This window comes from Tursiops truncatus, chromosome 1 (assembly GCF_011762595.2).
Source record: "Tursiops truncatus isolate mTurTru1 chromosome 1, mTurTru1.mat.Y, whole genome shotgun sequence".
NCBI lineage: Eukaryota > Metazoa > Chordata > Mammalia > Artiodactyla > Delphinidae > Tursiops > Tursiops truncatus.
In genome coordinates this window covers 78,995,751-79,021,986 of record NC_047034.1, presented here as the reverse complement: position 1 = coordinate 79,021,986, position 26,236 = coordinate 78,995,751, and the positions used below count along the sequence as shown (strand labels likewise).

The 26,236-nt window shown below is 39.8% G+C and overlaps 1 long non-coding RNA gene across 2 annotated transcripts in view; it reads left to right on the top strand.

Annotated features, from left to right (window-relative positions):
• LOC109547405 (uncharacterized) overlaps nucleotides 1–26,236 on the top strand; it is a 145,936-nt gene that overhangs the window by 4,142 nt on the left and 115,558 nt on the right. The gene's annotated exons all lie outside the window — the stretch shown is intronic.

Genomic DNA, 26,236 nt, shown 5'->3' with positions numbered 1-26,236 from the left:
TTACAGTTGTTGATCTTCAGACAACTGACTCCATTACTTGTAGAATCCTTCGTGTGCAGTACCAGGAAGAAGACTGATTATATGGGGGTGTTGCAGGCCCTGGGATTCCTGTTCATTTTTCATGTTTTCTCTCCATACTCTTTTTCAAACTGCTTTTCAACATTAGAATACAGATCTTAAAAGAAGACAGAGAATTGCTGCCTTATTTAAGTATGGATCTAGAATGGAGAGCATAATTTTGGAGGAATGTAAGAGGTTTTTTCCAATGTCCCCATCCCCACTGTCCACCCACAGTCTTAGGACATATGTTCCATGGAGGAAATGGAGCTTAGCAATGAGCAAATTAAAGTTTTGAAGGAACATCTTACTTTGTTATCTCTCTTTGCATGCCATATCTTTTCCAGGTGGTATGGCCCTAAAGACAAGATCCATATGTTATCTGCACACTCATGCTATTTTTAAATTACCACCCTTTGCTCTCAGCTACTTCAAAACTAGGGTGAGTAGGCTTCCCTCTTCTGGATTTATGTTTTACAAAAAGAACTATAGCAAGGTCTCCAAAAAGCTTCCTGGAGTGTCTTTAGATAAGCTGTTTTCTATTTTGTCTATGTAATCAAACTACATCAGATTCCTGCCCACTCTGTACCTGTCTGGTGTGATTCTAGGATCCTAGCTGTGACCACTGAAAGTCAGACATAATCCTTAGGTCTTGATCTTTCTAAAAACAACACCAAAAGATAGCTTAATCTCTCTAAAAACAGGGAGGGTGTTACCCTCACTGTCTCTGTCAAATCCCATCTCTAACCAGTTAGATTCTCTTGGACTTTCCAAAACTCAACTGACAGTTGCAATCAGTGATTTTTTTTTTTTCACTTTTTGTCCTTAATAAGTAGAAACGAGCATGAATTTGGAGAAAATTTGTATGGTGGTTCCATTCCTGATCTCAGTGAACCGTTTAATCTTCATATGCCTCTTTTCCTTGTGTAAAATGAGTAAAAAGTAGGAGGGCTAAATGACATAAATTGTAACTCTTGTGATTCTAGAAACTAGTTTTTGTCCCAGAATCTAACTGTCCCAAATCAGACTCATTTAGAAGTGTAGAGATGGGTATTAGAGTCAGGATCCATATTTCAAGCATATGCCCTGACCCGTGTCCCTGGCAGATACTGACATACAGATATTGAGAACAGGCCTCACAAGTTTTTCAAGACTGTGCCCCAGGCAGCTACTCTCAACCGAATAAAACTGGGCCTACTTGTCATCCTGGCACGGCAGGGTTAGGTTTACGAAAAACAGAGAATATGAACCTTTTCTCACCCAACTGTGAACATGAAGTGGCTTTTCGAAGATCACTTTTCAAAGGGTAGGTGGGAAGAGTATCTTGACCTGTTTTCATCCTCTGTAGCTACTTTAGGTAGCAGTTTGCTTACCTCCCAACTACACTGCTTTTTGTTGTTTCTCAGAAATATACTCATTATTTTGTAATTGTCAATCACAATGATTTATAGGACAGTTGCTAATCCAAGTGTTTTAGGAAGGGTTCCCTAACAGATGCTGTGATCTTTAGGAGAGGAATGTAGCCACTGTCCATCCACAGCTTGGCAGGTATGGGGAATGGGAATAGCCCTGCCTGTCTCTCCTCCCACACTCTGATCTTCTGACCTGTCGGTTCCTCTCATTTGCTGAACTCCAGGGCAAAGGAACATGATTTATCTGCTCCATAAGGGTCAGTCCTTACCCCTACTCCCCAAGAAGGACACGACAGGTTGCAAAATGGTACACAGTGCACCTGGACGGCCAAATGGAAATATTCAGTACAGAACTATCCATTTATAGAACTAGAAATATAACTGTAAAACAAAAAAAAAAAGTGAAAAAACTCCCAGTCTTCTTAGGATAACTTTTTTTTTTTAGGATAACTTTTAAGCAGGCATTAAACTTGATGGAAAACCATGTTTTCATCTCTAACTTAGCAGAGTACTTGGGACATCAGAAAAGGGCTCAATAAATATTGACAGATTGATTAAATGAACAAATGAACACGTGAGGAGAAGGAGGGAGGTGTGCAGTGGGATATTTTAAAGATAGTGCAGGGAATTAGGAAAAAAATGTAAAGCCTAAAATAAGCCCTAGAAGCATTTTTTAAATCTCTGATATATGCTTGCTTTCTTGTGGTTTGCTTTTTCCACTAACAGGCAGAATGCATAAAATATTCTGATTAGTTGAGGCTTATTACTTAGGTTCCAGCTAATGTTTTATATATAAATCTAAATTACCGCTCTTCTTCCCTTCTGCTTCTCTTTCTGTCTGGTCAAATCCCTGTGGGAGGGAGTAACATTCCTGTGGTGGGTAAAATAATTTCTATGGAAATTATTCAAAATGCAACTTCAGTAAACACTATGTGAAGATATGATTTATTTCTGGATTCAGTCCTTGTGCTTGCGTCATCTCCCTATTTATCATCAAGTTCTCTGTTTGCTGGCATCTCTTTTTAAGGATTTGTCGATATCAGTTTTGCATCTCAGAGGATAAACTTCCGTCAGGAGGGTTGAAGCAACCGGAAGCAAGAGAGGAAAGATTATGTGAGAAGAGATTGTGTCCCAAGAGGCAATGGGTGTACTGAACTTTATTCCCAGTCCCAGCTCTGCCATAACTTGTAAAGTGACACTGAAAAGTCCTTAACCTCTCAACTTGCTTTTTATCTGAAAAAATGGGAGTGGTTGAAGCAGATGATGTTCAAGGTTTCTTCCTGCCCTTAACTATATAAGCTTACACTCAAGCAGGTGTTACATGTTTAACCCAAAGATCTCCCAGTGCTTTGGAAATACATCTATAGGCTGATAGGCTGAACTATCTTCACGTTTTGACAGATGGTCCCACTGGGACCTCGGTGACTATTTAATCATTTCATTCTAAATCTGTGAAAGATCCAGAAACTGTGTCTTGAGTAGCGTGTTGGAGGAATCGAACCAAACTGACTAACTTGAAGGGTGTTGTTAGTGAGAAAATCATTAGATGATAAATCCAAAACAAAGGTGGAAAAACGAGTCTTCTGATATTATCACATGCATTGGAGTAGGGGGAGATGGCGTTTGGAATTTGGTGCCAGGGAGAGAACCTAGAGGCAGAGTAAGAACTGGAGGAGATGGGAGATCATTTAACTGTAAAGGTTGTCCAGCAAATGTGCTGTTACTTTTATTGATTCATACTGTTCACTCATTCAAAAATCATTTGACGTATGCTTACTGCATGCCCATGAAACTGAAGGACTAAAAGTGTAATCTTTGTGTCACTACAGGTACCATGCAATGCTTCTTCTATGTTATCACATGTACCGCCTTCTTTTCTTGGCTGTAGTTTCTTAGTTCCCACTCTGAAACCTCAGAGACAGAGGACTTGGAATGCCAGCATTTTTCCCTGCCTCTCTCCCACCCTTCCTTCCTACCTTCTTCCCACACTTATTGACCACCAACTGTTAACCTGAGACTGTCTAAGTTACTGGGAAACCATGGAGGATAAAGACATGGATTCCACCATGGAGAAGCTTGAGTATTGCAGGGAAGATTTCTTATAAACTTGCTAAAATACAATAGTATAGGTGCCATTCTAGAGCATGGACATGGTAGTGTAAACTCAGGTCCCCCAATTTCTAAAAAGTGGCAACCAGATCACTCAATATGAGTCCACAAAGCCCCTGACAGAACAAGGATGCACTTCTTGGGACATCCCTTCTGGTCGACATGCACAGCTCCCACACCAGCCCCGGCTACACCTGTCAATTCTATTGTCACTGTAGTCACCTAAATAAAAACAAAATCCACATGCCTAGGGCACAGGTCACACAAAATAGGACTGTGGTTCCTCCTCAGAGAATAACACCCCTTTAGAACTTATTTTATCCCTCTTGTCTTAGAACCACTAGGGAATCAAGGAGGGAAGGTAAAGAAGGGGGCCTCTGGCTCTGATCTGTACTGGGTTAGGAGGATCCCTCTCCAATCCTGCTGTGGCTCCGTTTGTTAATAAGTCTCTCTTCCTAGAACACTCAGCCTAGGTCTCATAGATTCTTAGACATTTCCGTTTGTCTGACACTCAACACCAGGAGGCGGTGGGGTGAAGTTTGACAACATGATGCTAATAACACACACTCTTCAGGGCCTGACATTCTGTTATTTACTCATCTGGCAGAAACTTACTGGGTGTCTATCCCGTGCCAGCCACCACGCTAAGCACTAAGTACACAAAGCCGAATAAGATACTATCTGTGCTCTTCCAGATCACAATTTAATGAGGGAAACTGCAAACACAAACTATTCCAGGGAAAGTGTCTTTATAGCAAGAAGATCTTTTAATTTCCTTCAAATCACACGTTAGGGACAGCCCTGGGTCCACTATTTACTATTTGGATGACCTTGGACAGGCTTCCGAAGGGTATTTGCCCCACTTTCCTCACCCAAAGATGCCAAGTTCCCCAAGTGCCCCGACAGCTCTGAGAGGAGCACTGAGCTGACTGGTGAATGGAATTTCAAATTGGAAAGAGGAGCAGGATGCTCTTAAGAGGGATAACTACACGCGTAAAGGAAGCATGGATATGCAAATAGAAAGGCGTACAGAGGAGTGAAGATAGGGGAATAAGGTATTAACACGTCTCCCTGCATCTGTTCTTGTCCCCTTCAGTTTATTCTCAACCAGCAGCCAGAGCAACCCATTAAAATGTGTGTTATTGGGCTTCCCTGGTGGTGCAGTGGTTGAGAGTCCGCCTGCCGATGCAGGGGACACAGGTTCGTGCCCCGGTCTGGGAGGATCCCACATGCCGCGGAGCGGCTGGGCCCACTGAGCCTGTGCGTCCAGAGCCTGTGCTCTGCAATGGGAGAGGCCACAACAGTGAGAGGCCCGCGTACCACAAAAAAAAAAAAAAAAAAAAAAAAAAAAGTGTGTTATTGTAAATCATGGTCACTCCTCTGCTCAAACCCTCCAGTGGCTTCCCAAGTCCTTCCCAAGACCTATAAGGCCCAGATGATCTGTATTCTCCATCCCAGCCTCCCTTTCTGACTCCTTTGCCTATTGCCTTCCTTTTACCTTGCTCTGCTCTGGACACTCTGGTCTCCTCACCAGCCCTCAATGCTTATCACCATCTAACATATTTTACTTAATTTACTTTCTCATTCTCTAGAATGTAAGCATCATAAAAACAGGGACTTTTGTCTGTTTTATCCTGTATCTAAAACTTAGAAAGTGCATGACTAATAACATACTTGCTAAATGAATTTCTCCAGTTTGTGGCTTAGGAAACTAAGATCCAAAGAAAGAAAGTGAATGAGGTCAAAGTGCTCCTTAGAAGGAGAGTCTGGACTTAGTAAGACTTAGATCTTCTGTCTCTCTGTTCCACAGACTCTATGGTAGACAGAATAATGGACTCCAGAGATGTCTACATCCTAAAGCCCAGAAACATATGGCAAAAGGGACTTCGCAGATGTGATGAAGTTAAGGATCTTGAGATGGGGAGATCCTTCGGATTGTTGGCTTAACTTCTGACATTCCTTCCCTCAGCCTCTTCAACTCTTAGATTTATTTATTCACTCATTTATTCACTCAACCAATATTTACTATATATATTGATAGATCTGTTTTAGCAGAAGAAAAATGAGGATATGAAAGGGTAACTTTTACATCTCTATGTAGTGTTTTTTAAGCCATGGAATTTTACTTTGGGGATTTCTAGTGTTTTTTAATTTAAAAGATAGAAAAAAGATATTTTCTGCGAGATACTCTGAACCACACACTGTGGTAGATACTGGAGATAAAAGAAAAGTCTTGCGGGGCTTCCCTGGTGGCGCAGTGGTTGGGAGTCCGCCTGCCGATGCAGGGGACACGGGTTCGTGCCCCGGTCCGGGAAGATCCCACATGTCGCGGAGCGGCTGGGCCCATGAGCCATGGCCGCTGAGCCTGCGCATCCGGAGCCTGTGCTCCGCAACGGGAGAGGCCACAGCAGTGAGAGACCCACGTACCGAAAAAAAAAAAGAAAGAAAGAAAAGTCTTGAACTACACACACTTAAAGTTTTATAGGGGTGACAAGTGAACAGAGAATCAGATTGCCCCACCTCAAGCAAATGTCACCAGGGAGGGAAGCAGGGTTTCGGTGGAGGCCCAGAGAGGGGAATCTAACCCTGCCTGGAGGACAGCGTTGCAGTGGAGGGGTGGTGAGTAGAGAATCCCAAAAGTAATATCTCAGTTGAGTAGTCTGATCCTTATCAAGGTTTGCCTATCCCTGGCATCGGGTGTTTTGCTAACCAGAGCCGGCTGTTTTGTGGATGCCTTCTCCCCACTGTCCTGCTGTCCCTGCCTGGTCCCTTCACTCACTGCCTCCCATGCCCTGGCATGACACAGGCATTTTCAGGCCCTTTCCCATGAATCTGTTTAGAGCCAGCACCCTGTACAGCTCAAGAGGAGTCACAGCTCATGGTGAGATAAGGGAGGGACTTGGAAGAAAACATGATGAACGTGGACAAAGCCAAGGGGGAAATATGCATGTTTTCATTTGCTTTCCCCAAACAAGATGCTTTCACACCACTTTCCATAATTCAAACAGTATGTTTCTCCTTAACGTACTGTGAAGATGTGGTGGCTATCTATTGTAAAGCCGCATGAGACATGTTTTTCTCCCAAGATGGGGTTAGCACCCCTCCTGGTGCTTCCTTCAGCGCCATGTGCGCCCATATTTTATAGAGTCTCTCATACCCTACCCCAATCGCAAGACTGTCTGTGTTCTCCGAAGGACTCCTAAGATCCTTCTAGAGCATCCACCAGCCTTGCCTGAGGTTGTATGGCACATGCCCTGCACACAGGGGGTGCTCAATAAATACTTGCTTAATTGCACTGAATACTATAAAACAGTGTAGGTACTAGTTTGGGCAAATTTTGAAATATCTGAAGTCAAGCTGTCATTTTGGAAGGCTGAAAAATCATTTTCAATTTTAATTTATTATTTCTAAGAAAACAAAAATGTTCCCACAATTCTCAAATTAATATTCACCAGTGACATTTTCAACTTGATTTGAGAGGCTGAGGAGGGAATGTAGGTTGCGTACATATAAAAATTATATTTTAATTGCCCTCTAACTTTTGGCTGTGTATAAAGAATAAACATAGGATATATGAGGGAAAAATGCTTTGAAAACTCTAAAGTGAGTTGCAGATGTTAGTTTATGTTTTCACACAACTAAAGCAGAAACCGCCTATGCCCTCAGTCCCTTGCAGACTGAAGCAGACATCAGTGTTTGGATGGGACACAGGAATGGTGGGAGGAATGGTTACTTTTTGCACAGAGAATTCAATTGTTCTGGGCTTAGCCAGGATGCAGATGGTTTTCCATTGCTGGAATTGGTCAGGGATGGTGGGGGAAGCGCTTAGGCATGGCTTTCACTGAATTGGCAATGCAGGCCTTCAAGAAATCTTTGAACAACAACACTGCTCGGGTACCTACTTGGAGAAGTCAACTGCTTGATTCGTTTTTTTTCCAATCAAACAAGTGACAGTGACGCGTCTTGGTGCCATTTCATACCATCCCTGACTTCTCAGAAGCAGCTGGCGTCAGTCGTCTTCCCTGGCAGGGATCGCTAGCCCTGGCTTTGCAACAGTCCAGAGAGCCTGCAGTTTCTCCAGGGGAATTGCAAAATACTTTTAAATATTCTAAAAATGAAATTAAATATTCATTTTATTTTAATTTACATATGCCATCCAGTACTTTTAGAAGATGTCAGTACTGTGGAATGACATGGCCAACCATCATATGTTTCAGCTCTGAAACACAGCTGTGAGTTCTCGGAATAAGATGCTGATGGCCCTGTGTCCAGTGCTGTCCGATTTTCACCTTGGCTAGTATGCGAGTTAACCAATATTTATCTTTCCGTGTGGCTGTAAAAAATTTTATAGGTCCAAGATGGTCAGATATTATTTCATAAAGCCTTGTTCTAGTGAGTTCTAGTAATTCTTAATCTTTCTCAAATAATCGTCAACTCTTCTCCAATAACAAAATAACTAAGCACATTTTACAATTGTAATGTAATTTTTGGTATGAGAAAACTATTTCCTGGTCTCCAGGGTATAGAAAGTAAACATATAACAAACAATTAGGAATGTTAGAATCATGGTCGGGGAGGCAGACATTCTGTGCATCTCCATCCCAAGCTCTCCACCTCAGATTTCTTGCTCTTTTTTACTTTTTGCTTAAGCTTATCTTGGTGTGTTGCCTGAGAGTTTAGATGTTTTATTATAACACAAAAAAATTACATGAGACAAAGCCCAACTTGCTTTTCTTTTCCCTTCCAGTCCTACTATAATTTAGACAAAACTCAGCCATTTTCTTCCATTATGTAGAATGGCTACTGAAAAGGAAAGATGTAGAAAAAAGAAAACTTTCAGGAAACAGTGAGAAACAAATGCATCATGATCTACTTAACAGAGAACTGTGGGTAAGAGTCATGCACAAGAACATGGAAATGGCTTCTTGAAAATATCTTTTTTTTTCAATTTTAAAAGGAATGCATGCACATGGTAAACAAAAATAATTCAAATTGTAAGGAAAATACAAAACAAGAAGTAAAAATTCTCTTCTCCAATATCCTATCCCAGATCCTGAATCCTGCTGCCCAAAGAAGAACTGTTAGTCATTTGTTATGCATCCTTCCGGAAGTATTCTGTGCATATGACAAAGATGTCACAAAACCCGCATGCTTTTCTTCCCTACAAACTCTACAACTTCATTTTTTCCCTTATTGTGTCATGAGCATCTTAACGTATCAGCAAACGTGTATAACTCAGTTTTAAAGAAAATGATATGCTTCATAGTATTCCATTAAATGAGAGTATCGTTATTTGTTTATACGATCTCTTTTTGGTAGACATTTTGGATTGCTTTTAGATCGTTACTATTTCAAACATCACTTCAGTGAACACTTTTGTAAGTAAGTATTTGTACACGTGACAAAATAAATCTAATATCTACAGGGTTAATTTCCAAAAGTGAATTCTGAGGTTATGTGTATTTGCATCTTGAGAACTATCTCCTCATTTATCTCCAAAGATGTTAACCTATATGTACACACAGCAACAGTGCATGAGAGTGCGTTTCCCACCTGCTCTCATCACTAGAAATTTGTTTTTAGAAATAAATATATAAACACTATCATAGGTTACATCTGGGGTTCAAGAAAGGACTTTTACTTTTTGCTTTCATAGACATCTGAACTATGTAAATTTGATACAGTGATGATGTTTTCTTTTGTAATTAAAAAAGATTAAAGATTCAGAACACTTGGTTGTAACTGTTTGGCGATAAAATTTCACTTGTAAAGTAAAGCCCAGAATATGAGACCATTCTCAAAAGAAGACCATGGGAGGGAGCAGTCAGAGGCAGAGTTCTGTTTGATACGAGCAGACTGATGGAGGGGAAGGGAATACACCTTATAGGCTACTCACCTGTGAGAACTAGAGGACGTAACTCTGTGGTATCAAGATGTAGGAGCCCAGAGATAGCTGTAAATCTCTTGCAATGTTACTATCTTTCCCATGAGGTCATAATCCCTGGAATGAGGGCTTATTTTTACAAGCTACACCTATAATGCAAAGGACAAGTCTAAGGACAATACAATCTATGCTTCTCATTTTAAGTTTTTTGGGAATAGAGTCTGCTCAGTTCCTCTTTTCCTCACATAGACTGGAAAACTTGGCTCTATCCCCAGCTTTACAAATTTTCTTTAGTTTAGAAAATCCACATGTCCCACTCTCAGAATCATTACTGTAGTAGAAGAGTTTTTTTTTTTTTTTTTTTTTTTAAGGGCAAGAATTCTTTGTAAAACAGTATCCAGATTCAGGGTAAAATATCTGAGTCATAACAATTTAAAGCCCAATCTGGTCTGCTACCAAAGATGTTTCTACAACATCAAGTATCTCATATGCAATTGATAAATAAGAAAATAACGTGGAATTTGTAGAACTCAAACTTGATTTTCCTAGGGAAGGAGAGCTAGAATAGCTGGAATAAAATTATAACCTTCGGTATGAAAGAAAAAAATTTTAGTGTGGCTACTGCTAAGCAGTAGTTCTTTCAGCTGTATTTTAGGAAATTTAAAAATAAGTGCTTGATTGCTGGTGGTAGTACAAAATTGTATAAACCAATGAAGTGCAATTTAACAGCACCTAGCATTTAGTCTTGATTTTAAGCCAAATAGTGTCCCCTCCCAAATTCATATATTAACGTTCTTACCCCCAGTACTTCAGAATGTGACTGTATTTGCAGAAAGGACCTTTAAAGAGGTAATTAAGGCAAAATGAGGTTCTATAGGTGCACCCCAATCCGATACAACTGGTATCTTTGTAAGAAGAGGAGATTAGGACACAGACAACAAACGGAAAGAGGAAAGACCATGTGAGCACACAGCAAGAAAGTGGCTATCTGCAAGCCAAGGAGAGAGGCCTCAGAAGAAACCAAACTTATGGAAACCTTGATGTTGGATTTCTAGCCTCCAGAACTGTGAAAAAATTAATTTCTGTTGTTTAAGCTACCTAGTCTGTGGTATTTTTTTATGGCAGCCCTAGCAAACTAATACACTCTTGGATGTCTACTCTGGAGATATACTGCCCCAAAAAAAGAAACAATATATAATTACAGTTATTCATTGTGATAATATTTATGATAGCAAAAAAAAATGGAAACGTCATAATTTCCTTCCACAAGAGACTGGTAAGCTATGGTATATCCATACAATGGAGTATGATGCAGCCATAAAGGACCGTGAGGAAGACCTCTGTGAACTGGTATGAAGTGATTTCCAGGATATACGCTTAAGTGAAACGAACAAAAAAAAATCAAGGTGTATCTGAGTATATGTAGTATATTACGTTTTGTGTTAGAAGAAAGGAGAAATAAAAATATGTGTATTTGCTTATTTTTGCACAAAACAGACACGGAGGAAAGATTTTAAAAAATGGCAGTGGTACTTGATATAGGGTAAGGGGTAGGTAATGAGCTCAATAAGATAGGGATGGGGAGTGTGATATCCCTGAGTATATGTTTCGTGTAGTTTGAATTTTTAAATTACATAGGTGTTTTACAAATTCAAAAGTAAATTAATTTGAAAAGATTGAAAGTCTTATTTGCAAGGCAGAAATAGAGACACAAATGTAGAGAATAGATGTATGGATACTAGGGGGGAAAGGGGGAGGGGTGGGAAGAATTGGGAGACTGGGATTGACACCTATCCATTATTGATACTATGTATAAAATAGACAACTGATGGGAACATACTGTGTAGCACAGGGAACTCTACCTAATGCACTGTACTAACCTAAGTGGGAGGGAAGTCCAAAATGGAGGGGAGAGCTGTATGTGTATGGCTGATTCATTTTGTTGTGCAGTGGAGGCTAACACAAGATTGTAAAACAACTGTACTCCAATAAAAATTAATAAAAAAAGAAAAGCCTGAAAGAAGTTAACCCTAAAATTGAATACCATCAGAAAAAAATAAACCTGTTTATCAAGTTGATAAACATAACCATGCAGCTAAAAAGAATTAAGGTAACTTTTGAACACAGTAACCTGAATGGGATGCAGTCTAAAGATCTTTAACAAAATCTGGAACTTAGTAGGTTTGTTGTTAGCATTGGTATTGGAGTACTGAAATAATTTTATTTGCATTGTAGGACAGAGCAAGAAAAAAGTGTAGAGATACTTGGGAACTCGAAATATGCAGTGAAGAAAGATAAGAAAGAACCCTGAAATTGGAGGACACCGTTATGAACTCTGTGTCTAGCACACCTAGAAATTAGGTCTTAGTTTCTAAATACCATTTGTCAAAAAACAACAAGGCTTCTTGGGCAGATGGTCAGGTCTAGGTTTGGAGCAGGGAAAGCATAAGATAACCCCAGAATATATAGTACCAGAAATCAAGGGAGTGCTCAAAGACTAAAAATTACATGTCTGAAGGACACAGACGAGGTCTTGAAGGGACTGCTAATGGCCACAGTTGAGACAATTTGAGCATCCCAAAGAATAACAGACAACACATTAATATAATAATGTAACACATTGAATTTTTTAAAATCCTTATGTCCATAGTGATACTACAAAAAAGTAAGGCAGGAGGTGGGAGGAAAGTTATACAGAAGGGATGATAAGAGTACAAATTTATCATTTTGCAACCATCAGTGCAATAATTGAATCAGGTGAAGCTCATCAATGGTGGATGTTAACTAGACTTATTGTGAAGATCATTTCGGTATATATACATACATCAAATCATTGTTTTGTACCTCAGAAACTAATATGATGTTGTATGTCAGTTATATCTCAATTTTAAAAATAGGCAAAAAGAGATCACCAATGGTAAACTGTTATTGGAGAGCAGAGTATCCATACAACTCAAAATATTACATCACAGATTGCTTATTAATTACAAAGGGAAAAAGATATCTTTACAATGAAGAAATTCAGCAAATGCCTCTTAACCAAATGATTAAACTTACCATGCCCAATGGGACAAATGACATTAGGTATATCTACCATGCTACAGTGGGAAGTGTATATCACCTATGTAGGATACATGCCAAAAATATCCAACCTGTATACAAACTTGAGGAACCAGTCAGACAAATCCAGAGTGTTGAATATCCTTCAAGATGCTGGCATGGATTGTTGAAAAAGGTCAATGCCATAAAAATTTTTAAAGACTTGGGGGAGGGGGACTCTTTCAGATCATAGGAGATGAAAACTAAATGAAAACTAAATGCAGTGCATAAGACTTGATTTGAAACCCTAGATTTCCTAGATTAAAAAAAAATAGCAAGATAAAGACATTATTAGGTCAATTAAGGAAATTTCAATATGGGATGTATATTAGATAATATTATTGTGTCAGGGTTAATTTTATTGGTGTGATAACAACATGGAAGGATATTGGGTTGGCCAAAAAGGTCGTTCGGGTTTTTCTTTAACATAGAAAACCCGCACGAACTTTTGGCCAACCCATAGAATAATCACCTAATTTCTCTGATACCTGCTGAAGTACTTAGGGTTGGATTGTCATGATTTGTGTCTGTAACTTAAATGGTTCAGCGAATAAATAACCTCTTGCAGTTTTATAATTTTATGTTTTACATTTAGATGTATAATCCATACTGAGTTATTTTTTAGTATATGGTGTGAGTTATGGATTGAGTTTCACTTTTTTGCATGTGACTATAAAAGTGTTTCAGCAGCTTTTATGGAAAGACTGTCTTTCTATGCTTAATTGCCTTTGTACCTTTAAAAATCAGTGGACCATATGCGTGTAGGTCTATTTCTGGCCTTTCTATTTTGTTGCATAGACCTATCTATCTTCCTTGACACCAGTACCACGCTGTCTTGATTACTACAGCTTTGCAAGATGTCTTAAAGTCAGGTAGCATAAGTTCTCCAACTTTGTTCTGCCTTTCCAAGTGTTTTAAGTATTCTAGGGCCTTGTCATTTCACCTAACTTTTATTATATTTTTCATTTAAGTATAGTTGACTTACAATATTATGTTAGTTTCAGGTGTACAACTTCACATAAATTTTGTAATCAGCTTATCAATTTCTACAGAAAAGCCTGTGGGTATTTTGATTGGGAGAGCATTGAATCTATAGATCAATTTGCAGAGAAATGACATTTTTTCCTACATTTTTAAAATTGAAGTATAGTTAATTTACAGTGTTGTGTTAATTACTGCTGTGCAGCACAGTGATTCAGTTATACATTCTTTTTTTAAAAAATATTATTTTCCATTATGGTTTATCACAAGATATCAAGTATAGTTCTCTGTGTTATACAGTAGGACCTTGTTGTTTGACATCTTGACAATATTGAATCTTGTGACCGTGAATTCTGTGTATTGCTCCATTTATTTAGGTCTTTAAAAACTTCTCTCAGCAATATTTTGTAGTTTGCAGTATATAAATATTAAACATCGTTTGTCAGGTTTATTACTATTTTGTATTTATATTAAATGGTATTTTAAAATTTCTAATTGTTGCTAGTACATAGAAGTACAATTGATTTTTGTGTATTGATCTTGTATCTTGCAAGCTTACTAAACTCATTTGTTCTAGTAGCTTTCTTGTAGCTTCCCTAGGATTTTCTACGTAGATGATCATGTCATCTGTGAATAAAGGCAGTTTTACTTCTTCCCAAGGGAGCGCCCCTCCCTCCCTCCTTCCTTCCTTCCTTCCTCCCTCCCTCCCTCCCTCCTTCCCTTCCTCCCTCCCTCCCTATGGTACTAGTTAGAACCTCCAGTATGATGCTGAACAGAAGTGATGGCCCAGACATCTTTGACTTTTTTACTGATTTTAGAGGAGCAGTATTTAGTCTTTCACCATTAAGTATGATATTAGCTGTAGGTTTTTGTGGATGCTATTTATCAAGTTAAGAAAGTTTTCTTTTCTTCTAGTTTGCTGAAACTTTTTTTTTTTGATCAGTGATGGACATTGCATTTTGTGAAATGTTTTTTCCTTCTATCTCTTGAGGTAATCATAGATCATTTTTTTTTAAAACATTAGCTCAGATTCCTAATTTTTTTTTTAAATAAATGTATTTATTTATTTATTTTTGGCTGTGTTGGGTCTTCGTTTCTGTGCGTGGGCTTTCTCTAGTTGCGGCGAGTAGGGACCACTCTTCATGGCGGTGCGCGGGCCTCTCACTATCACGGCCTCTCTTGTTGAGGAGCACAGGCTCCAGATGCGCAGGCTCAGCAGTTGTGGCTCACGGGCCCAGTTGCTCCGCGGCATGTGGGATCTTCCCAGACCAGGGCTCGAACCCGTGTCCCCTGCATTGGCAGGCGGATTCTCAACCACTGCGCCACCAGGGAAGCGCCGATAGATCATTTTTTAGTCTTTTTTTTTTTTTTTGCCTCTATATGTCTGAAAAAGTATTTTACTTTAATTTTTAAAGGAATTTTTATGGACTACAGAAATCCAGTTTAACAGGTTTTTTGTTCCTTTGAATACTTTAAAGATGCTCTACTTTATCTAAAAATCTATGTCATCCTTATTGCTGTTTCTCTGAATGTAAAGAATCATTTTTCTCAGGATTCTTTTAACATTTTCCCTTTATCACTAGTTTTAACAATTTGATTATGTGCCTTGGTGTAGTTTTCTTCATGTTTCTTGTGTTTGAAGTCCATTGAGTTTCCTGGAACTATGGGTTTATATTTTTCATCGAAGTTAAAAATACGTGAGACATTACTTTTTCAGATATTTTGTATTTCCTCCTTGCCTTCTTTCCTTTAATAACTCCAATTTCACACATAGTTGGCATTTTGAAGTTGTCCCATGGTTTATTTTTTTCTTCTTTAAAAAAAAAAAATTCTGTGCTTCATTTTAGATAGTCTCTATTGCTGTTTCCAAGTCCACTTACTTTCCTTCCATGAAGTCTAATCTGCTGTTAATCCCATCCAGGGTATTTTTCATTTTAGACATTTTAGTTTTTATCTGTAGAAATTCAATTAAAAAAAAACTTCCACGTCTTTAATATGTTCAATCTTTCTTTTAGATTTTTTGAACATATGGAATACAGTTATAACTGTTTTACTGTCCTTATTTATTTAGTGCTATCATCTATGTCATTTTGTAGTATATTTTGATTAATTGGTTTTTCCTTTTAATTATGGATTTTATTTTTCTGATTTTTTGCATGTCCGGACATTTTTGATTAGATAATGAACATTATGAATTTTATCTTGCGTGATGTCGGATATTTTTATATTCTTTTTTTTTTTTACGTCTTTATTGGAGTATAATTGCTTTACAATGGTGTGTTAGTTTCTGCTTTATAACAAAGTGAATCAGTTATACATATGCATATGTTCCCATATCTCTTCCCTCTTGCATCTCCCTCCCTCGCACCCTCCCTATCCCACCCCTCTAGGTGGTCACAAAGCACCGAGTTGATCTCCCTGTGCTATGCAGCTGCTTCCCACTAGCTATGTATTTTACATTTGGTAGTGTATATATGTCCATGCCACTCTCTCACTTTGTCACAGCTTACCCTTCCCCCTCCCCATATCCTCAAGTCCATTCTCTAGTAGGTCTGTGTCTTTATTCCCATCTTACCCCTAGGTTCTTCATGACATTTTTTTGTTTGTTTTTCTTAGATTCCATATATATGTGTTAGCGTACGGTATTTGTCCTTCTTTGTTCTGGGATATGGTTAAGTTATTTGGAAACAGTTGATACTTTTGGGTCTTGCTTCTAGGCTTTGTTTGGTGGGACCAGAACAATATTTAATTCTTGCCCATTCCTGAGTCAAGAATCTTATTACTAACCTCAGCTTCACGAATTATGACATTTTCCACTCTGGATGATGGGAATGGCCACTCTCCTGACCCTGTATGAACCCCTGAATAGTTTGCTCTTATTTCATAAGGCGGTTCATTTCCTAGTCTCAGGTAGTTTACTCACTGACATGTTTAATCAGTTACCTACTGAAACCTCGAAAGGGACACTGTAGTTCTCAGTTCTCTGTGCAGTTCTCTCCTCTCCAGTTCTCTGCTCTGAGAATTCTAGCCACATTGGCTTACCTGAACTCCCAGCTCTATCTCCTCAACTCTTCTCTCTGCATCGCAGACTGGAAACTCTGTTCAGACAGTAAGCTAGGCAATCATAGGGCTTTCTCAGAGATCACTGACCTTCATTGCTTATTTCCAATATCTTGAGAGCTATTGTTTGATTCGTATATTTGTCCAAGCCTTTTGTTGTTATTGTTGTTGCTGTTTTTTACACAGCAGAGCAAACCTAGTCCCTGACACTCCATCTTGGCAGAAGCAGGAGAAATTTGTATGCATTGTATGCATTTTAAAATTTCCCCTGAGGCAACCTCCAGCTGATTGGCTTTTCCTGAGCTGTTCAAGTTATCTCCCACATGACTGTTACTGTTTTTGTTAGTTACAAAGTTGAATATGTTATTTCTCTATCTCCCTTCTATTTTAACCTGCAATTTTATGGTATACAGTGTTTCTGAGGAATGAGTGTATTGTAGTATAACAGTTATAACCTATACAATTTAAGGACATATGCTATGGTTGGCATATACCTTAAGCAAAAGCAGAAAATACAAAAAGATATGTTTTTACTAACATTTTCAAAACTGAAACTAACTGGTCAGATCTTTGAGGGTAGGTTTCATTTTGTGTGAGTCATTTTATTTCCTCCCCTGTAGTGCCCGGCACATAGATCTTCCAAATCATTTGTTGAATTTTATAATAGATTTGTTGGTAGTACAGGAATATAGTATTATTTTCACTGTTACGGTTATGACTAGCTATTGTGTATTAACTGTCTACTCTACGTTAGGCTCTCTGCCAGGCACTTTATATAATATCTAATCCAGTCTTCACTATTGCTCTGTGATAGAGAGATTTTTAGTCTCTCTTTATAGACAAGGAAATGGATTCAGGGGAGTGTAAATAACTTGTTCAGGATCCCACGGCTAGTAACTGACACTATTGAGATTCCAAACTCAGTTCTATCTGATTCCAAAGCCAAAGCTCCTTGTATTACTTCATATTACTTATGCTGTTTCATAACGCATAACGAAGCTTAGTGGTTCATTTCTCTAACAGGAACTCTCTTATTTTTCTTTCATTCTCTTACGGAAGGGAATAAAAAGAAAGTTGTTTTAGGACAAGGCAGTTGAGTAAGTATGCATCTTGAGTTTTCTGAATTTCTCAGGGACCAGATTTGAGTCCAGGGCGATTTCACATGACTGTATTACACCTGCAGACCAGGAATAGATTACGTTCATTCAAGACAATAAACTAGGAATATGCCAGAATCCCTTGTTCCCTTGTAAAATAACCTTTGCAGTTTCTACCCATAGAGATGTATTTACTCTTCAAGCACACCCCAGTTCTTTCAGTCACGACAGGGAACATTGTTTCACCTAGAGACTCCGTAGCTACGCAAAGGCTTCTCTCAGGAAGGGCCTAAACTAGACAAAAAATTGAGTTCTGATCTCAAATCGTTTTCCTAATAATATTGTGGTGTGGGCTGAGCAGGCGCGTTCCCCGAGAAAGGGAGGATAAAATTATATTGCCCTCACAATGGTGCATTTTACAGTTCCCCACATGTTACTTCTCCACGACCAGGAAGCCAGATTTCATGTTACTTGGGGGTTGGGTTTGAGCTTGGGAGGGTCATGAACAGGGGCCTGTTCGTGGAGGAGATCAAAGAACATGACCCCAGAGTGTCCTCACAAGGGGAAAAGGAACCTGGATTCATGGACAGGGCCCACAGTTTATCTGAATTGCCTTCAATCTCGGTCAAGGCTTAGCATCAGGTCATGGGTGCCTATCACTGTGGCAATGAGGGATTATTTTTATTGAGCGTTTTGTGTTTGTCCAAGAGCTTTCGGTCATTAATCATTTAACTCTTGCTCCCCATGAGACTTTTGTGAAGTAAATGGGAAAGAAATAACACAATTCTTGTTTTGCAGAGAGAGATACTGAAGCACTAGTGTCACTAGTACACACTGAAAGAGCTAAAGCCATCCATTAGAATTTGGGAAAACCAGACGGGGAGTTTGATGAACTTTTGTTCCACCATAGAAGTGAGGTTTTCTGTTTTTACACAAAACGAATTTGCATAGTTTTCATTTTGAAAGCAACATGATGGATACTGAGGTGTGCTGAAGAAAAAAAACAGGCTTTACTTCCTTACCTAATATAGTGTAAACATTTTACTGAGTTCCTACAAAAAATTTGGAAACCAAATATGCATTTACGTTTAAGTTGTAAAGATTGTAAGGCATTGCTAATCTTGAGTTTTCTAATAAGAAAAAATATAAGCAAACACGTCCAGTGTGGTTGCGTTTAGCCAATAGCAAGTTATAAAGGGACTGTGAGAGGTTAGCAGGGGAATTTTGCTGCCTGGAATTAATCTGGTGGGCTTCCTGGAGGGGGGGCGGTGTTTTGAATTTCAATTAAAAAAAAAGATTTCAAAGACAATATGCCCTTCAGACCAGAAGCTTTGAAATATCTTTCTTGTCTCTTTCCAAGGAGCATAAACACTACCAAAAAATTGTCAAATATCACAAGAAGGAGGAATCGACTGAGGGGTCCACAAGGGCACGTTTCAGAGTAATGGAAAGGAAATGAAGAAACGTTTTCTGACAGTGAGATCTTTCAGATCTATTAACAATGAGGTAGTTCAGGGGCAGATGGTTAGGGTGGCAGGGGAGGCGTCAGTAGAGCCCATTTAAACCAGACTAGATAAAGCCCAGAATGGCGACTTCAGGAAGCAGTGTGCCCCCGGGTGGGGAATATGGTTAGGACTAGCATTCATTACTTCCTTTGGCATAAGACAGGCCTTGGATTCAAATCTATTTAGAAGCTGCATGACTAAAAGTCTCCGGTTCCTCCTTTTTAAAATGGTACAAACAAGGACTACCTTATAAGTTGATGAGTGAAATAAAAGAAAGTATGTTTACATGGTACATGGCACCAGAGGCAAATCTGGGTTATACTGAGTCTGAAGCTTTTACAATATTGGAGGCCTTCTTTAAGAAAAAGAATACACAATTCTGGTTATCAAATTAAAGCAAATATTTATTTAGAATGAGAAAAGAAATCACACTTTTAAAAACCCCAGCAAACCAATAAATACCACAAATATCACAGAATCCACAAACATTACATCATGATGTTTTAACTTATTAACTACCTCAAATATCTCTATTTGCTATGTGTGTGTGTGTGTATGTCTGTGTATATATTTTGATGGCCTCTTCATATGACCAAAATTTTGTAATACGTTGTATAGAGAGAATGGAAACATTTCAACTTACCTCTATTATGATTCATCAAAATTTGTTTTTAACTACCGATAGTTTAGGAAAAGTTTTTTCAGCACAACTTGTTGCTTCTACTGTCCTGCAAAATTTTACAGTTGTTGTCAAATTTGGGAAAACTTCTACAAAGGTTTTTCATGAAAGTGTTGTAAGATTTAGTCTTCCCGGACTAGCTTCTGACTATACATGTCAAATCTTGTTTCTCCTCCATTATCCTCCTAATTTGGAGGCTGGTCATTATGGGATGCATTCACACCTCAGCATGACATACCTCGGTCTCAGCTCCTTGAGTGAACAGACAATGGTAGGAGTGTTTCTGGACTCCACTCCTATAACTGGGTGGCTAGGGTCCATTATACACAGAAGCAATGTGTATCACACGTAATACATGCCACTCTACTCAAACTGAATGTATCTTCAACTCAACTCTGAAGCCAACTTACACAAAAGCAAGTGTGACAGAGGGGACGTCAGAGCAGTATTAACTAGTTGGCGTTAAATACCTTAATTTTGTAAACTTTATAAAAACATATAACCATGCCCACACACTGATAGAGCCCCTAGCAGGGCCTTGGAAGGGTCTCGTGCCATTAGCTTCGTGGTCAACTGCCCCTACGTGTGATAGCAACGTGCAGAACAATTCTGTCCCCCCTACTGGCAAGTCTTCCTCGAAGTGAGCAAGATGGTGGTGGGGATTTGGGGTAACAAATTCAGGAGACTCCCTGAAGGCAGCAGCTTGTCCACCCACAGATGTGGGATGTGTCCCCTTCAGCAGTGGAGAAATCGAAATTAAACAGAGTCCTGAGGATCTGATGGCAGCACATGAGAAGGAGCTCTTTGTTCCTCTTGAATTTTGCTGTTTTTTCACCCCAATGTCAGCTGGTTACATTTGATTTCAAAGCTCCTCTTTGAAATTGCTGTGATTTACCTGACTCTGAACTCTGCCCTCTTTCAGAAAATCCGTTCTTAGAGCCCCATGACCCCCTTGGAGCCCTGTGATACGTGGAGGTGGTGGAGGCATGCTGTACCTCAGGGCCACTCCACGTGGTCCCGGGCAGAGGTATTTTCAAGGCTGGTGCAAGCAGCCATTCGAAAACAGGGCCTAGTGGCGTGGTGGTCATTCCAGAAATGTCACCCCTTAGAAATGTGCTGCCCAGGCTCTCATAAGAAGGGTAAAGCAAATAAAGTTGCTGCCTATTTGGAACATACGCTGGCTCCTTCCACATCTGCAGGACATTTAGCTCCTTGCATCTGGTAATGTTTGTGCAAATATAATTCCATATTCACTAATAATTCCTGGGGCTAAAGGCCCCCCCTCGGGTAACCTTGTTAATATTCTCTCAAGGCCTGGTGTGAACGCCTCATAGCATTTTGATTAGAATTCAATCTTGTGTTTTTTTCCCCTCTCTGTCTCTCTCTCTCCCTCTCTCCTCTCATGCTTTCCTGGCCCCTGGTTTCCTGGCCACCCACATCAGGAGACATTCTCCCTCCCTTCCACTCTCCATTCTCAGTTTCAAGGAATTTCCTTGTGTCAAAGGCAAAGTGTGATTGACATATTTTTCCCCTCTTAAGAGCAGGCATCTCAGTGTTTGATTTAACCATCTCCTTATGGGGCCTATACAGTCATTACCTGGGTGAAAAAGAGACCTCCTGCTCACCCCCATGCTCGAGCACCAGGCTCAGACCCATGGAGCTCAGTATTTTTATAGACTTTTACATTGCTGCTCTCCTTCCCCTTCTGTCTACTTTTCTTTCTTTTTCTTTTTGGTAGGCACTAGCAAATGATTTCCTGGTGTGTTGTACCCTGAGCCTTAAAGAATTTTAGTTATCTAGAAACAGGTAGACCAGCTGCCCCCTGCCAGTGCCCTCTGCCTGCCAAGAAAAGCATCTGCTGTTCTTCAGACCTGACGGAAAGAATGGATACATAACGAGTTCTCTAGTTTTGAATTCACCATCTCTAGGCAGGTTGTCCTTCTTTGGTTCTTTACTCTTACTTGACCAGCTTATTTGTCTCTCAGGAGAAGAAAAGAGAAAACAAAAGCAAATTAGCCATAGAAATGAAGAATTATGTTTAAATCCAAGAAGAATTTCTTGGCAGTGAAGTTCTTAATGTTGGAGTGATTCTGGAATGCAGGCGCCCTCTCTCTCTCAGGCTGCCTTATCCTCGAATTACTATGGCATCTAAGGGTTTCTGCCTGAAGGGGATGAACTAGATGACCTTGGAAGGTCACTTGCAGCTTTTAAATTCAGCAGCCATCCCCTTCTTTTCTGTGAAGGGCCACACTTCTCCCAGTGTTGGAGCAAAGTCCGTCTTAAGGGGATTTACTCATGTCTCTCCAGAGGATCCTGAATCACAGCCTGCTCTTCTCTTTCATGAATCATTATCTCTTGCTGCTGATTATGATATGCTACCTACTCGAAGTCCCAATTGCAGGCAGCTCTGTTGTCATGCAATAATTATATTCTTAAGTAACCTCGTGTGTCCCAGATACCATTGTTTCAGAAGGAAATGCAGTGCTAGAAGATAGAGGCTTGGATTTGCAGTAACAAAATTAATCTTTTTCCTGCTGGAATTTCAGTAACAAAAGTAGTTTTAATAAAAACTATATGTATATAGCTATAATATTTTAATTCATTGTACAAAGCCAGCATTCAGTGACATTTCACTTTTAATCAGGAGGAATGACCTGCCTATGGTGATTACTAAAAGCGCTCTTATTAACATAGTGTGACATAAACACTTGCTTGTCGTAATTATCATCCATGTTATGATAAACAAAGCACAAAGCCAATCAAACAAATCAGGCATATATTCTTACACTGAGAGTAACAGCAGTATATTATAAATTGTGTTTTTGATTGATGTTATACCCCACTGCTTTAGCAAAACCTGGCTATGGAGGAAATGCCAGTACTTCCCATTATATAAACACTCATAAGAATCCATGCCAGTCTGTGGTCCACCCCGACCAGTATCTGAGTCTGAAGGTAGAATTATGGGATTGTGTGTGGAAAGTAATGATTACCTTACAAAATACTGGCCCCAAAAGGTTAAAATAGACTTCAAGACATTTCTAGCTTATCTCAAATTCCTATTTCAGGTTTCCAAGAGCAATTCACTGAAGTCAGGACCTGAAGAACTGATGTGGCCCATCGTGTATCTAAATCTTTTCTGTATCCAATTTCTACTTTCACCTTGTGTGCTCACTTGAAATAATAGGATTCACAAATTCGCCACCTGCTTCATAGGGTAGTACTTCTTCTTCTTTGTGGTGTATCTGCTTCTTTCAAACTCAAGGAGTTTCATCAGCTTCTCATATTCCAGGATTTGGTTAAAGAATCTATGGTTCCCCATTTCTGTATCCTTCATGACTTGGAAAACTTTAATCAGATTTTTATTATATATTCCACTCATCTGTCCATTCCCCCCACGACCACTTTCATCTTCTCAGATGGATAAACAGGAATTTTCAAAACTTGAATTCATGGAGAATCCCTTTCTCTCCTTCTAAATATTTTAGTTCATGATGTTCAGAACCTATTTTAGTACTTAAATCATGGTGACTGGTATTGCTTATCTCAGTTAATGTTGCTATAGGCTGGGTTTTTTTTCTTAGAAGAGTAGGTATATTCATGTCCTTTTATTCAGTTTTTCTGCAATACTGCTGCGTTTAAGATCATTAGACCAGCTCTACTGATGATCACTATTAATAAGTTTAATACTTAAGCCAGTAGTTTCTAATTTTTTGAGCAGTGGAAATTGTTTTTCAAATATAAAGTTATGTGGAATGCAAAAACATGAATATCATGTAAGCGGTAGGAGCTGGGGACCAATACCTAGCTCATTTGGCCTCACTCAGGCCTCTGAGGTATTCCATGAAACAAGGGTTCCATGAAATGTGCTTTGAAAGTCACCAAGTTTACCAATCGCCAAAGTGAGCACCAACTAGCGCTCACTTAAAAAAGGCGGAACTTAGTCTAAAATGCATGCCTCCACATTTTGTTAACCAATTCCTTCTTTACAAAACATATGATTTTGGAGTATGTCTTTTACTTCAAGTCACTCAAATATCCTCCAGGTCTCACCTGCTCATGGTTGTAAATGAGGTCACATATGTGGTTCAGCACAAAGTTCATTGACCAGGTAACCCTCACCTGTGGGACAGTAGGACCCCAGCTGACTTCTGAGGTGGTATACCCTCTGGTATGTCTCAGGGAGTCTCCAGGAGATGTCTAGCTTGTGTCCCCGCCCCCCCACTGCCATCAGTAATAACAGCGTAGACACATTGTCTCTGAGTGTGAAGTGGCTCTGCTGCTCCAGAAAGCTCTCTGTGGCCACTGCAGCCACCACCAAAGCATCTGAGTGCTGCTCTCCCCTCTGCGCAAGAGTGGACACAGAAACTCTCTTTAACACCCCACAGAGCAGCCAAGAACAGAACTTAATATTACTTTTTTTTGTACAGGCTCAGGTATAACCAAAAGGAAGCATACACCAAAAGCGTCCTTTAGCTGGCAACTATACATCCTCATGCAGTTTGCTACAGGCCACATTTCTGCCCAGCTACTGCAGAAAAACTCCATCCAATATCCATTCTCTCCTCTTCTTTCACTGTAGAAAAGCAATTTCATTTGAGATGGTGATGAACCAGACTAAAAGGATATCTTTCTCAGCCTCTCTTGCAGCTAGGTATGGTCACAAGACTAAGTTCTAGCTAATGCAACAGAGGTGGAATTCTGGAAAGGCTTCTTGCTGGAGCTGATACAACTAGGAGATGCTTCCTTTTTGCCTTTCCTAATACCTGAAATTGAGTATGTGAGGACAGAATTGATAGCAGTCATTTTGGAACATGAGGTGGTCTTGAGGCTGGAAGCAAATGCTGAGGATGGTAGAGCAGAGAGAAGGAGGTGGAGTCACCAGTTACTTGGTGAAGTCACCACAGAATCCTCGGAATAATTAGTTCTGTACTTCTTTGTGTGTGTGGGGGTTTTCTGTAATCTACAGGCAACCCTAATCATGGCACAGCAGTGATGAGCCTGCTTCCTCCCGTGCTACGAGGCTGCTTAGCCGCTGACCTGGTTGCATGTGGCAGAGTCCAGTTTCTCTCCATTGTTTAGGAACACGCTTCAGCACTTCTAGACTTTTCAGAGCCTCTTCCCAAGAGAACCAGAGCCCAGAGAGAACTCCTTACCCACAGTGAAGGGCCCAACTGCCAATTTTTCATCTCCTGATGCAGAAGCTGCCTCTTTCCTAGGATAATTGAGTTATAATGATTATTCCCCCAGACCCTACTTTCTGCCCACAGGGGTGTGGCCTCGCCTGCTTCTGCCAGTAATAAGCACATCGGGCTCACATTTCAGCCACAGCTCAATTCCTTCATCTGATAAATGGGGAACATTTAAAATAAATATAAACCACAAGTGGTTTTAAAATATCCTCTTAGGTATTAGTTTCGGGATCCCTACCAGAGTGCTTCTTAAATTTTATTTTTGACTCATCTTATTTTTGGCTCTTCCTACCCATATGTGCATTTTCTTAGATACACAGCCATACATGAATATGAGCCCAGAAATGCACACACAGACTGGTGCATGAGTATACATGCACACATAGATGCTTGTATATACTCCCTCATCAATATATACACCCTTAAACATACACCTGACACATTGATACACAAGCTCAAAGGAATATGGATTGAAGTTTAGTTAATAGGAAAGGTAAGGAATGCAGTAGATATAGCAGCTAAAAAGGCTAGGCAGGGAGGTGACAAAAGAGCAAAGCAACCCCCATGGTACTTATTTTTAATGGCATTGCAGTAAAGTAAATTTTGTATATACTCCAGCGATAGGCTTAGTAAGAGGCTGATTAAGGAGATGGGCTTAATGCACAGCCCAGTGCTGTTGCTAAGTTGGTCTGTGTCAACCTGGTTATCTCACTGGTCAGTTCTTGGCAGAATTCTCATAAGCTGTCGTGAACTCCCTGAGAGTAGCAACGAATGGCAATCTTGCTCTCCAGCCTAATTATAGGCACCCAGCAAGATTTTGAAATATGAATGAATGATTAATATACTTTGCACAGACCCCCCACCCCACCCCAAAGACTGACCCTCATTGAGTATGCATGGGGAAGAGAGTAAAAGCAAGCAAAGTGCCCACTTGGATCCAGGACAGCAGCGGTTCAAGGAGATGGGTAGTGGGGAAGGGGAGCTTAGGTAGAGATAAAACGCTTCTGCGGTGACATCTCAACCTCTGGTCTGGGAGCTGGTGTGGGCCTGTAACTCTGCAAAGGAAAAGCTTTCCTAGGATGTTATCCAAGGAACATCCATGGCTTTCCTGGAGAGGCTGCTCTGGAGATAGACAGAAAGACGGAGACACTTTGTTTTTCT